The following is a 13,345-nucleotide window of genomic DNA, read 5'->3' as shown; positions in this document are numbered from 1 at the left end:
CCTCCGTTCAACACAGTCTCACTTCAGTGCTCCTCAGCCTCACTCCTCCGTGCTCCTCAGCCTCACTCCTCCATGCTCCTCAGCCTCACTCCTCCACAGCCTCACTCCTCCGTACTCCTCAGCCTCATACCTCCGTGCTCCTCAGCCTCACACCTCCGTGCTCCTCAGCCTTATTCCAGTGCTGGTTTCTGTTCCTATGTTGAGTGGTTTTCTTCATCTTTTTCTTTTCTCTAATCAGGTTAGCAAGTTCCAATCAGAACCAACTATGATCTCACATCTAGGGCTAGTATCGCTGAAAGATTTATGGGAAGATCGCTCCAATACCTTTTTTAGAATTTTAAATCAGTCTGTGAGGCAGAATACAAAGAAGGGAGACAGCTCCTACTTATATTCAGCACACCATCCATGGTTAAAGCCGTCTCGGCAAACTCATATGCTATGAGAATCAGGCCCAGGTTGATTATTCTCTAAGTCACCCTGTGATCTCTGAAGGCTGGAGAGGTGGGACGAGGGTATGTACACCCACAAATGACCAGGAATCAGGCTTTGTGATAGGCCTGAGACATAGCAGGGTTCTGTTGTCGGAGGAGCAGAAAGGAGCTGGAAGAATGGACCATTTCAGCTCATCATGAGGACAAGAGGGATGAAGAACAGACGAGTGAGGGGACTGGCCAGGTAGCAGGGACTGAAGGAAAAGGAAGTAGGCAGTTGCCAACCTAGTTAGCAGAGTTGCGCTGTGTGGCTATGGCAGCTGGAGGGTCACATGGCTAAAGTTTTAGTGATTCGTAGTGACTGGGACTCTACATTCATACACATTGATTTGTAACGCTATTTTATCTACACACCAGCCTTAGCTAGGGAGTCCGCACAATGCCTATAGCTACACACCTACTATCTATGAGACCCAGAATGTGGCAAACAACATAGTTAAATATTTACAGTCTGTGAATCAATCTAATAAAATGTTAATTGAGAAGCATTCTAACTTCCTACCGTGATAAAGACAGAGCTTTTGAACCCAAGTTCTTGAAAATCTCTATGCTAGAATGTGGTAGTTTGATACGGTTTCATCCACAGTCCACACTGTCCATTCTTCCTGTGCTGATCCAGTTACATCCAGCAAGTTATTCAACGGCATCTGGACTCTCTCATATACCTGCACAGCTCCCCTGCCCCCACTTACAGGCCAGCCTTGTGGCTTCGCAGGAGGTTCATCCTGAGGTCTACACTACACTTGGAGAGAAGGAATTAGGAAAGAGTTCTGCTGAGTCCTTCTTACAGGCTTTTAGCCATAGTTAGGGGCCCAGAATGTGGTAGAAAAGCTAGAATTGGGAAGGAAGATGCAGGTTCTTGTGTTCTGTTCCTCTTCCTGTGACCTTGTTACACAGAGATTTGAGACATAGACAAAGAAGGGTCATGGTGCAAGTCCAAGTTACAAAGCTGTGGCATTGCCCTGGCAGAGCAGAAAGTAACACCTTCCCATCAGTCTCGTACTGCTGCAGCTAAGCTGGTCCTTCCCTCCTGGGTATATCACCAATGGTGAGGACCAAAGCATGCGGATGTTTCCAAAGCTTCCCATACTGTAGAGCACCATTTAACTCTTGTGTTTTTATCCTCCCTGCTGACATCTTCTACATCCATTTTTTTCTCCAAGGCACAGCCGAAGGGCCGGGTATGCGTATGTAGCAGGGAAAGATAGAAACTAACTCTCTATAGCTAAAGGTTATAAAACAGTTCCTTGTCAATGGTGAGCTCCCCCTCAGCTCCTTTAGCGCCTATGCTCCTCTATCAATGTGGAAGCAAACAACTTCTTGTCTGTGGTGCTGAGGTTCACACCCCAATCTTCACACACGCTGAGTGTTTTTTTTTCATGGTGCCACATCCACAGTCCCAAGAATAATGAAAGCATTTTGCCCTTGAGGCTAGAAAGGGAGCAAAATACCACAGAATGAGAAATTAAAAAGAAAACCAAGTTTGTCGCTTCCTGCTGAGAGAAATGTTGGGGAAATGTTGGGAAAGGAGAAAGGAGATGTGAGGAGAGGTCCATTAGAGAACAGGAGATGTGGGGAGACACCCACTGAGGGAAAGCTGAGGGGAGATGTCCACCAGGGGAAAGGAAATAGAGGGATTGTTAACTAGAAAAAGTAAGATGAGGGGAGATGTCCGCTGGAGGAAATGAGATGGGGGAGATGCCCACCCAAGCAAAGGAGGTGAGAGGCGATGCTCACCAGGGGACATGAGATGAAGGTCATTGCCCACCAGAGGACTGGAGATGAGGGCTGTTGCTCACTGGAGGATGGGAGGAGTGGTGCTGTGAACACTGGGGTTCCACTTGATCGTGGACCAGAACTGTTAGCTAAGGATCTTCCTTAGCTCCCTCACTAGTCTTCTGGAGATGCTGCCTCACCGGCTTCACAGTGAAGACAGCACATTGCTGGGATAGCAATGGTGGACCTATGTGAGAAAAGAAGAGAAAGGTGATGTGTATCCCCAGGCCCCTTCTCCCCAGTCTGGTGACAGTGAATACAAGGCTACAGCACCCCAGATTCTCCAAACTGGTGATGGCTACTTCTTGGCACCTCCTCCCACCAGCTGTTCCTCCTCGTTGTATCTCCAGCTTATACATTCTGGGTTATCCCAAGAGTCAAGCCTCACACTTCCTATGTCTGTTCTACGATATCTTCCCCAGTCTCTTCACATGAGAGGCTATCCAAAGGCAAAGGCTCCTACACCTGACTACGATCACACGTTTGATCTCCAGACTCTCATTCACCTCCTTGCTAAGGAGTTCATGGAAGTCTGTTGTGAGGATGAAGCTGGCCTTGGCTTCCATAATGGTGGAGTTAAATGTGAATATGAGGTTATCAATAATTGATAGATTAGTTAGAACTGAAGGAAGATTCTTGAAGCTGCACAATGAGCTACTTAGGAATGACAAGGTATTACAGCCCTTTACTCTGGCATAGATGCTATTTCTTCTATACTTGGGAATATTTCTAACAATTCATGATATATAAAGAGAGCCCCAGGAGACTTCAAAGGACCAAGAGTGATCATAACTGGTCATGAATCAATTTTTTTAAAATGAAAGGTCTATACATTTTGTGTGTGCCTTCATGTATATCTGTGTACCAGACGTATACAGATGTGCATAGAGGGCGGAGGAGGGCACCAGACTTCCTGGATTGGGAGCTACAGCAGCTGTGAACTGCCCTGTTTGGGTGCTGAGAATCAGAGCAAGGCTCTCTACAGGAATAGCCAGTACTGTGTCCTCATTTGGCTTCTGCTGCTTTGATAAAATGCAGGATTAATTTAGGGGAGGATGATTTATTTGGAATCATGATCCTAGCCCATCATTGAGGAAACTCAAAGCAGGAAGCTGGAGGATGGAATTGGAGTAGATGGAGGAACCTGCTTCCTCCCTCTGGCTTCCACAGCTCCTTTCTCAGACGACCCAGGACCACCTGCTCAGGGTGTCACTGATCCCAGTAGACTGGATCCTCCTGCATCAATCACTAATTAAGGAATTGTCCCATAGACTTGCCAATGGCCCGGCTGATCAGGGAAATTCCTCAGTTGACTTTCCCTCTCCCAGATGACTCAAGCTATTGTCAAGTTTATCAAAAATTAACTATCACCAGCTCTTAATTATTGGGCACCAGAAATTATTTTTTTAAAAAAATGATTGTGATTCAATGGAATACTATTCAGCTATTAAAAACAAGGACATCATGAATTTTGCAGGCATATGGATGGAACTAGAAAATATCATCCTGAGTGAGGTAACCCAGGCCCAAAAGGACATGCATGGTATATACTCACTGATAAGTGGACACTAGCCATAAAATACTGAATACCCATAATACACCTGATAGACCCAAAGAAGTTAAGCAAGAAGAAAGGCCCAAGCAAGGATGCTTAAATCACACTTAGAAGGGGGAACAAAATATCTATAGGAGGCAGAGGGAGGGAAGGAAGTGGGTAAGAGCTGGGAGGGAGAGGAATCGGGGAGCAGGATCAAGTATGAGGGAGACAGGAGAGATCACTAAATGCCGGGTGAGTGAATGGAAATCTGCAACTGCTGTGGAGGGATTGGGGGAAATCTTTAGGAAGTCCCAGAAACCTGAGATGAGGGAGGCTCCCAGGAGGTCCCCCTTAGCCTGGTGACCTTAGCAACAATGCCACAATGAGGACATGGAGCCTAAAGAGGCCACCTCCTATAGCCAGGCAAGACCCCCAGTGGAGGGATAAGGACACCAACATACAAAACTTTCTACACAAAATGTGTCCTGTCTACAAAAAGTGCAGGGACAAAGATGGAGCAGAGACTGAAGGAATGGCCAACCAATGACCTGCTCAACTTGAAACCCATCCCATGGGCAAACACCAATCCCTGACATTATTTATGATACTCTGTGATGCTTGCAGACAGGAGCCTGGCGTAAGTGTCCTCTGAGAGGCTCTACCCAGCAGCTGACTGAAACAGATGTAGCCACAGCCAACCATGGGATGGAGGTCAAGGACTGTTATGAAAGAAAGAGTTGAGGGAAGGAAAGAAGGCCCTGAAGGGGATAGGAATCCTACAGGAGAACCAACAGAGTCAACTACCCTGGGCCTCTGGGAGCTCTTGGAGACTGAGCCACCAACCAAAGAATGTACTCCCCTGGCACATTTGTAGCAGACATGCAGCTCAGTCTCCATGTGGTCCCCCAACAACTAGAGAGGAAAAAGGCTCCCCCTAAAACTGTAGCCTGACTATGGTAGCCATTCCCTAAGAGGCCTGCCTTGTCTGGCATCAGTGAGAGAGGATATGCCTACCCTGGCAGAGACTTGATTCAACAGAGTGGGGGATACCTGGGGCCCGCACTCTCTCAGCTGAGAAGGTAAGGGTGATGGAGGAGGATCTCTGAGAGGAGACCAGTAGGGTGCAGTGTTTGATGTAAATCAATCAATCAATCAATCAATCAATCAATCAATTAATTAATTAAAAAGGAAGAAATATACATAAAATGTAATTCCAGGTAAACAAGAATCAGGTATCTTTAGGGGGTAGTTTGGACATCCTCAGTAGTATTTATCTTCTCTCTCTCTCTCTCTCTCTCTCCTTCTGTATTGGCCCCCTCCCCACTTCTGAATTAAACCCACTATCTCAATCTTCCTGAGTGGCTGATCTCTTTTTATGGTTCTTTAAATTCTATTCCTTAAAAACAAAAAAGCCAAAAACAAAACAAAACAAAACAAAACAAAAAAAACAGTGATTGTGATTTTAAAAAACATAGTTCCAAACATTTTCTTCACCAACAAATCTTCTGTGGAAATTTAGAAATATTTATACCTACACAATAATTGCAGCAGCACTGATCAGAACTTAGAATATATAAGATATCTTAACATATCTTAAGGACATATAAGATATCATCTACAGGAGATACAGCCCTGACTGCTTACATTAGGAAATAAAACCAAGTGAAAAGTAACGAACGAATAGGGAAGATAAAGGCGGCAGGGGATGCAGAGGAGGATGCTACCCTTTCAACTTAAATCTCTTTCAAGAAGGAGCAACGTGAAACACATAGTTGCAAAGTAAAGTTCTAATGATGTCATTTCATGGAGGCTGTATAGAAAATGGCCACTAAAAGCACATACTGTCTTTGGGGAGAACCCAAGCTATGCTTCTGGCACCCACAGCAGGTGGCTCACAACCCCTGTAACTCCAGTCCACTGAGCTATGACATTGTCTATGGGCTTCTGTAGAAACACACACACACACACACACACACACACACACACATACACACATTCATAGAGACACATGCACATAATTCAGAAATAAAAAATAAATAAAATAAAAACAATGCAAAATGTATCATATTTATCATGGAGGAAAGATTGTCTCCAACTTATGGTCAACTTTACTCCAGAAACTAAAATCTGAAACCCGAGACAAGGAAGCCTCCAGACAACTGGAACTTTCAAAACTGGGTCCCAGATAAGAAAACGGAATGGCCACATCACCATTAATAAACAGCCAGTTTCCGGCTAGCTTTACTGGCAGTGCAGTCAAATGCCAAAAACAATGAATTATTGGATTTTATAAAAATTACTTTTACAGTAGTTAAAAGAAGCACTTCCTGTTTTCCTTAGTAAACCTGGTATATATAATTCAGATACCAGAGTCTACAGTGAAGGCACAGAAGGAAAACCGCTCATATGTCTTATGGAAGCGGGTGTAAGGATACTAAATTATGCCAACTGTTCCCCTAGCTTCCCCAGAGGCCTTTCTCAGGCAAGCCAGGACCACTTGCTGAAGGGGTGACACTACCCAAGTGGGCATGGCCCTCCCACATCAATCATTAACTGAGAAAATGCCCCCTTGATATGCCTGAGACAGTCAGTTGCAGATGGTAATTATGTATGGTTTTCATAAGCAACTTATACTTATGTTCTACAAAAAAAAAAAAAAAAAATCAAGGTTTGACTTCACATTTATACTAGTTTTTTTTGTTTTGTGTTTCCTTGTCAACTTGACCAAAGCTTGAGTCATCCAGGAAGAGGAACTCCAACTGAGAAAATCCCTCCATCACACTGGCCTGTAGGCAAATCTGTGAGACATTTTCTTGATTAGTGTTTGCTATGTGTGAAGCCATCCCTGGGCTGGTGGTCCTGGATAAGAAAGCAGGCTGAGCATGCCACGAGGAGCAAGCCAGGAAGCAACACCCTCTGTGACCTCTGCTTCAGCTCCTGCCTCCAGGGTCCTGCTTATGTTCCTACCATGACTCTCCTCATCAGAGTGTTCAACCAAACAAACGGATTCTCTCTCAGAACAGCCTTGGCTATAGTCTTTATCATATAGTCATTATCGATTTGCTCTTGGCTATAGTCTTTATCCTGACAGTAGAAAGCAAGCTAAGTAATAAATGCAACCCACTATGTTTACAGATAGAAAAAAGTACATTATAATTATATGGATGACACGGAAAAGAAATGTTGTAATTTTAAAGCAATTTTGTTATTCTCTGTATAGATGACTAAAATATTCTATGAGGTTATTAGAATAAATGTATGTAGCATTTCTACATATCAGCAAAAGAAACAAATTTACATATATTTAACATATGAGGTATATGGCAATATGATGAATATATATACATGCTAACCAGTATGTAATTAAGAAAATATACAAAGAGACTTTCAAGGGTCATAAAACAGACCTTGAATATAAGAAGAGAATGGAGAGTGACACCATATTCATGGGTGTCATCCAGTTGCCTCTTTTCCATGTACTGACATTTGAGAAAGTTTCATACCAGATATCAAGAAATAATTATAAAATGGTAGGGAAAATCTCCAGTTGACTCAGGAGAAGGTCACCCAGGGGAACAGGAAAGGAATCTATTAGCAAGTATTAGCAAGTATACTTTGCATAGAAACCTGCCAGGGCCCAGCCTTGGCTGAGGGTGGAAGGGTGGATGCAAGGGAAGGAAAGATCAGACATGGGACATCATCTGTTTCATGACAGTCAGGCCAGAGATGGAGCACATCGTGCTATGGCTTCTCCTACTCTGACAACCTGTGTTTCTCCCAGGCTTTATTTATACATAAAATCATTTCCTCAGAAAGTTTACTCATTGATTACAGCTTTTCAAAACACATTTTCTTCTGAAGTCGTCCTTGACTACATAAGAATATGGAAAGAAGAACAAAGCAAGCAAACAATCTTTATGAGAACTGAAAATTAACATTATGATAAAATCAATTTTCTTTACACTCAGTATCTTCTTCCTTAAGATTGGTGTTGTAAAGCCTACGGTTGCATAAATGTTAGACAGGATGACTGTATTTGAATTTGTTTCTGTTTCAGTTTGGCCTAAGAGTAATAGATCAAGAGTTCTTTCCTACTACCTGTTGTATCAAACTTGGCTTTTTACAAAAGTTCAATCTAACCCTTACTTAATTCTTCCTTTCCTTCTTCTAATTCTTTTATATCTGGCATAAGGTCACCATCCTTTTTCTTTGATTCTTAAAATATTGTGCAGCCCCTTGCTTAAGCAAAGGCTGTCTGTCCGTAATGCTCTGGTCTGACAAGACTGTTCGGGAAGGCAGGCAGTTCACTGAGCTAGGATGCCTTCCTCAGTGTCTCTGTCATGAACCCTTGTTTCGGTACGGTTCCTATCTTTATTACAGTTCTATAAAGAACAGAAGAACATCAGGATTCTTACAACCGCTTGCTTTTGCCTTCAGGAAGGCACCAAGCTTGTCATCAACTATATGATCAAAATCTCTCCCTACTCATACAAGTTCCTTGTTTCTAAAGTTGAACGTTAAAGACAATTACAGTTTAATTCAATTCAATTACAGTTTGTTCAGCTTCTAGTATTTCCCTAAGTTTTTCTCCTTTAATAATTTTTCTCAAATCCTCTACCTCATGCTTTCTAACAATACTCATTAATGATCTAAATGTTTATTTAAGCAATAAGTTCTTAGGAAAGACTCAATTTTCTACATAACTGGTTTTTTTTCTGGGGAACTTTCTTTAATTTCATTCTTGTTTATACTAGCTTTTTGTGTTCCTGGCTCTAGCACTCAGAGAGAGGCCTTAGACAGTAAGAAACTTAAGTAGGACAAAAGGTGTGTAGCAAACATTCACCAAGGGCAGTAAAGGGTCAGTCCGGTTGTCTAAGCACAAGAGCTTTGTCAAGCAGTGCCTTCAGGATGCTTGGTATCGCTAGACACCTGCAGTGCCAGAGAACGGACATTGGGGATGAGTGACTCCATAATGGATGGATAATAAAGGCACCATGGCAACTGGGTTTTCGCTGGATAAATAGTGAAGAGGGACATTTAACTCAAGAAAGGCGTACAAGGCCATCCCAGATAATATAGATATTCATCCATGAAAGAAGAATGTTATACTGTTGACGTAGAACATGGGGAAAGTTCCTTACGACCTTTGCACAAGTAAAGTTTTCTTAAGCAAGACAGAAATTTAATGTTCAACTAAACGAAGTCATCTGATAGAATGGAAACTGTTCACTGAGATACACAATCAGGAAGGTGAAATAAGAATCTCGAAGCTGGCTAAAAGGTATTTAATACCACCTTGCTTAAAGAGAGGTACTATTACTCCCACCAAAAACTAACAGGAAAATTCATGTTGATAATTGTGAGAACAAAGAGAATTCTCATATATCACTGACAGGATTATAAATTGGTAGACCTCTTTGGAAAGTTATTGTTGCAAAGTGAATTTGGACATGCCCATCACCTATGATGTCATATTTCAATTCCACTTTTAGATAACAGCAAAATGACTTCTTGTTCAGCTCTAAGGAATAAGCAAGTGTTCTCACAGTGGCAACCTAGAAACTACCCATTCTTTTCATCAGGAGCAGAATGGATGGATTGTGACATATTTTGAGTATGAAAAAATAGAAATTGCCTAAATAAATGGTCACCAGCAATCATCTATGGAAGGACTAGGGAACCACAGAGCAGGAGGGTACAGTTGACGGGGCAGGGGCAGGGGGGCAGGGGCAGGGGAAGTCTTTATTTCCTTATTTCTGTGTTCACATAGCAGTTATATTGTGTTAGGTATTGCACACTAAAAAGAGAACACTGAAAAGACTACTTTGGGAAAAGATAGTATGAATGGATTTGCGCAAAAATGTAAAGAAAAGAAAATAAAGAGACCGTTTTTTAGAAATAAACCTCTAGTAAAACAATACAAGAATAAATGAAAGGACTGATATAAACTTCAAACTGAGGTGCTGGGGAGATGGCTGAACTGGCTATACTTGCTGCTCAATAGTGATGGACAGAGCTCAGTTCCAGCATGTACAACAGTTTATAACCACCTGTAAGTCCACCTCCAAGGTATCCAATGCCCTCTTCTGGCCTTTGCTGATACCTGGACATATGTGTGTACATGCATATAGGCACTCATAGACACATACATAAGGTAAAATTAAAAAAACGTTTTTCCCCAAGTTACCTAAAGAGAGGAGGTAATATTGGTAGTATGGTAAAATGTGAAACTTACTGAGACCTCTTGTGTACAAAAACACAGTTTTTAAAGTTTAGTAATAGAGACACATTACTTAACTGTAAATAGACAAATTGATTTTATCTACACCATCATTAAAATGAAATATCAGTGTCTTAGAAAAATCTTCATCAGAATAAGAAATTTCTTATCTACAATGTCCACTGTAACATGATTCATCACTGATGTGTGGAATCTAGCTATGTGCACATCAAGTGATGGACAAAGAAGACGGTGCACAGCCTAGCACAGGAGCCTGAGGCAGAAGGACCAGCCTGGAAGCAAGACCAAGAATTGAGGGAGGAGAAAGAACATGAAGTTAGAAGTTTATATATACATAATATTATATATATACTCTATCTATCTATCTATCTATCTATCTATCTATCTATCTATCTATCTATCCTCATATATATGTATCCTAAACAGCTGAGGCATCTCTCCAGCCTCCTCTTTTTTATGCTTATTTCAATCCTTTGTTTTTATTTTTGTCATATATAAGTTATTTACAAATACTTATTATAAATTATTTATTATTGTAAAATTATTTGTACATAAGTAACATTATGTAAATGTAATATTATTTAGACTAAGAAATTGTCTTATATAACGACATGGGTGAGCTTTAACATTTTAGACAAAATAAACAATGTTATGAGATCCAAATATCACACAATCTTACACATGTGTAGAACTTAAAATGCTTAATTCTTTTTTTTCTTTTCTTTCCTTTTTTCCAAAGCTTCCTGGAACTCTCTCTGTAGACCAGGCTGGCCTTGAACTCACAAGATCTACCTGCCTCTGGCTCCGTCTCTGCTGGGGTTCAAGGCTTACACCATCTTGCCTAGCCTAAAAGGTTTAATTCTTAGAAGTAAGGCAGAACGGTGGAGTGAGACGTTGGAGAGATGCCAGTGACTTAGAATTCGCCCAGGGATCTAGTCCAGGGCATGGTGACAGCAATGGTGCTTAGAATCATGAAGTACAGTCTTCTCACACGGTAAGATATCCATAACCAAACTCAGTGTGGCCCTTCTTCAGTACATACATACATGTTATAAACGGCTGTCTTAGTCAGGGTTTCTATTCCTGCACAAACATCATGACTAAGAAGCAAGTTGGGGAGGAAATGGTTTATTCGGCTTACACTTCCATACTGCTGTTCATCACCAAAGGAAGTCAGGACTGGAACTCAAGCAGATGAGAGAGCAGGAGCTGATGCAGAGGCCATGGAGGGATGCTCTTTACTGGCTTGCTTCCCCTGGCTTGCTCAGCCTGCTCTCTTATAAAACCCAAGACTACCAGCCCAGAGATGGCACCACCCACAAGGGCCTTTTCCCCCTGATTCCTAATTGAGAAAATGCCTTACAGCTGGATCTCATAGAGGCATTTCCCCAACTGAAGCTCCTTTCTCTGTGATAACTCCAGCTTGTGTCAAGTTGACACAAAACTAGCCAGTACAATGGCAAATATGCTTCATTTGTTAGTCCAAAAATAGGTCCTGAAAGAGACAAGAATCAGAGAAAGAAAAAGACAATATAACCAAACAGAACATTAAAAAATTGTAATTGTATTATCTGAGAGGCTTTTGGCTACAATGAACTGTAGCAACTACATAGACATTCAGTGTTAGAGATCTGGGGTTAAAAGATGGCAGAATAGGTGAATTCATGGGAACAAAGTAGCTGCTGGGAGCCAGGGCAGGAGGCAGGGGCAGGGCCAGTGCAGGAGCCAAGGACAGGAGCCAGGGGTGGAGCTAGGGTAGGAGGCAGGGCGGGGCCAGAGCAGAAGGCAGGGGCGGGGCCAGGCCAGGAGGCAGGGGCAGAGCCAGGGCAGGAGGCAGGGCAGGGCCAGGGCAGGAGGCAGGGTTGAAGCTAGGGCAGGAGCCAGGGCAGGAGCCAAGGCAGGAGGCAGGGCAAGGTGGCTGCTAATGCCTGCAGGGCTTCTTCAGGGAGTAATGGAATTTCTAAAATTGGGTTGTAGAGAGAGTTGTACAATTGCATGGATGTATTAAAGCCATTGAGTTGCATACTTTTAAGAAATGACTGTCAAATTAGATGTCAAAGTGGATGTAGGAGAGACAATCTTAAAAGACAGAGTTTGAAATTTGCTGCTTTATTTTAAGGGAAAAGTCGCTGAAAAGATTGTAAAAAGCACGTTGTTGATGGAGTTTATGTTGGAAAGACGAGCTATATTGCAGCCATAGATGAGTGAATGTCTGATTTATGTTAAAAATCTAGACAGAGTGATGCATTTTTTTTATATTAATCAAAATCCTCAATGCATAATATTTTAGATTTTCTGCCTTACTAAAAATTTCAGGTAAACAACCCAACATTGCTAACAAACACATTAAATTAAACATATTAACCCATTTTTCATTGTTATAATGAAATGCTTGAAGCACTGACTTTATAAATAAAAGGTTTGTTGGCTGGGTCTCAGAGCTTCAAGGCCGTGATACTGGCTCAGTTCATTCTGGTAAAGGTTGCCTTACCTGTGCCAAGCCATGGTGGATGGGGATGTCATGCGCAGGGGAAGGGAGGACCTGGACCGAGAAAGAGTGAAGGACTGGGGTGGGTAGAGGTACAGGTGCCTGGCTGAGACTTTTAGACAATTATTTTATCTTTACATCTAAGGAGAAGCAGCCACAGGAAGTACCTGAACACCTTCTGAGGACATGTCCCTGACTGAGGATGTGTCTGTCACTAAGCCTCGAGTCTTCAAAATTCCATCACTGTCCTGTATGGCTACCCACAGGGCCAAGTCCCAAAAGATGAGGTTTTGAAAGAACAAAAGCAACTCAAATCACAGCAGAGGCCACACATGGTATAGCAACATTCAAACAAACAAAATTCTACTTCTTTTCTGTTTCTACTACCCAGTCTGTATGTGGCAGCTTTCGGCAAACAGTCAACAACTTATAAATAAAATACATGCCTGTATAGGATGAGTAGAGTTTGTACATTCCCTTGACGTGTTATGTGTTCTGGGTATACTGCGTCTATTTAATGGGTTTGGCTGTTGTGACCAGACACGACTTGTCTGCTTTGGTTTTTGTTTGTTGTTATTTTCCTGCTAGAATGACCACTACAGAATGTTCCCATTGCCTGCACCTGGATCTGGCATATCACTTGGTTCTTCCAGTAAGCTATAGGTGGAAATGAGGCACATGCTAGACACCCAAAGACATCCTGATACGATGTTCTCAGACACAGTTCCTTTCCATGATCTGCGCGGTGCTGCTCCTACAGTGTAGCTTGGGGTCCCTGGTGGCACTGATCCTACAGTGTAACTTGGGGTCCC

The 13,345-nt window shown here is 42.3% G+C and overlaps 1 long non-coding RNA gene across 1 annotated transcript; it reads left to right on the top strand.

The window, feature by feature from the left end:
* The first annotated feature begins 8,822 nt into the window (after positions 1-8,822).
* On the top strand, positions 8,823-12,988 carry 4930482G09Rik (RIKEN cDNA 4930482G09 gene). Its single transcript, NR_108044.1, has 3 exons — positions 8,823-9,085; positions 10,785-11,039; positions 12,679-12,988. It is a non-coding gene; the product is annotated as an RIKEN cDNA 4930482G09 gene (long non-coding RNA).
* Positions 12,989-13,345: the final 357 nt, after the last annotated feature.

This window comes from Mus musculus, chromosome 3, assembly GCF_000001635.26.
Source record: "Mus musculus strain C57BL/6J chromosome 3, GRCm38.p6 C57BL/6J".
Classification (NCBI taxonomy): domain Eukaryota; kingdom Metazoa; phylum Chordata; class Mammalia; order Rodentia; family Muridae; genus Mus; species Mus musculus.
The sequence above is the reverse complement of the archived record's forward strand: the minus strand, read 5'-3'. Positions and strand labels throughout refer to the sequence as shown.